The following is a 1,521-nucleotide window of genomic DNA, read 5'->3' on the forward strand; positions in this document are numbered from 1 at the left end:
CTTCTTAAAAACTTCCAGTGTTGGAGCATTCACTGCTTCTGGAGGCAGGTTGTTCCACTGGTTAATTGTTCTCACTGTCAGGAAGTTTCTCCTTAGTTCTAGGTTGCTTCTCTCCTTGATTAGTTTCCACCCGTTGCTTCTTGTCCTGCCTTCAGGCGCTTTGGAAAATAGCTTGACTCCCTCTTCTTTATGGCAGCCCTTGAGATATTGGAACACTGCTATCATGTCTCCCCTCTTCCTTCTCTTCATTAAACTAGACATACCCAATTCCAGCAGCCGTTCCTTATATGCTTTACCCTCCAGTCCCCTAATCATCTTTGTTGCTCTTCTCTATACTCTTTCTAGAGTCTCAACATCTTTTTTACATCGCGGTGACCAAAACTGGATGCAGTATTCCAAGTGTGGCCTTACCAAGGCATTGTAAAGTGATATTAACACTTCACGTGATCTTGATTCTATCCCTCTGTTAATGCAGCCTAGCATCCTTAGAATGTTCACATTCTAAGGCAAGCAGCAATTGAATATCGATCCCAAGTCCTTTCATGTCCCACTTTTTACTCTGACAGGGACATTATGCTGGCCTAGACTAATGGACAATTTTTGCTATGATATTTTAGGGCTCTTCATATAGACAACCTTTTTTCAAGTCTGTATCTACAGAAGATTAACTGAAACAAATACTGTAAATGGCTAATTTGGAGATAATATGTCTGAATTTGAACTGTTTGTATGATATAAAAGGGGTTTTGTGATGCCATTCAGTTCTAATATATTTAGTTTTAATATAGCTTTTTGTCAAATATATTTTAGGATCTGTCAGTTTAATGGAAGACAATTTCAACCTGAAAAATCCCACATTTTTCATTGTTGCAGAGAAGGATGAGTACATTCCTGTTGACCAGGTAAGATAGTGAATTTAGAATCACATCTCATATGTACAAATAGTATAACAATCAATTATATCAGTGGGAATTGGTTTATAATTCTCTCCTTTATGGAGTCCTGGCTGTTCTGGATGGATGCAGTTAATGATTCTTTCAGATACCTGAGTGACACAAAACATGCCTAAACATACCATTATTGTATATGTTCCAGCAACTTCCCCCTTTTTAAAAGAGTCACTCTTCAACAAGGGGTCTGGAAAGAAAGATTGTTCTGTAAAAGATTTAGGTTGTTTTGGGACTCAGAGGCTAACCCTGTGAGAATCTGCTTCACGGGAGGGAAATGTTGCTTCGTGAATTCAGAAATAATAATAATGTTTGGGATTAATGTGAGAAGGCAAATTAAGCCACTCTTTGCAATCCTAGTACAAACCTTAAAATAGCATTATGAATCACAAGATTTTTCATATTTTTAAGATTTAGAATTTTAAAAATTCATATAGGACAAAACTTGAATTGGCTGAGCTTAACTGGGCATATCACAAAGTAATCATGCAACTATATTGGTATACTTTACCAGAATAATTGGTTTCTAGGACTCTGACCACCATCTTGGCTCTTTAGCTACACACTCTTTGTG

The sequence above is a fragment of the Protobothrops mucrosquamatus genome, unplaced genomic scaffold (genome assembly GCF_001527695.2).
Source record: "Protobothrops mucrosquamatus isolate PMUCROS unplaced genomic scaffold, P.Mucros_1.0 scaffold3308, whole genome shotgun sequence".
Lineage (NCBI taxonomy): Eukaryota > Metazoa > Chordata > Lepidosauria > Squamata > Viperidae > Protobothrops > Protobothrops mucrosquamatus.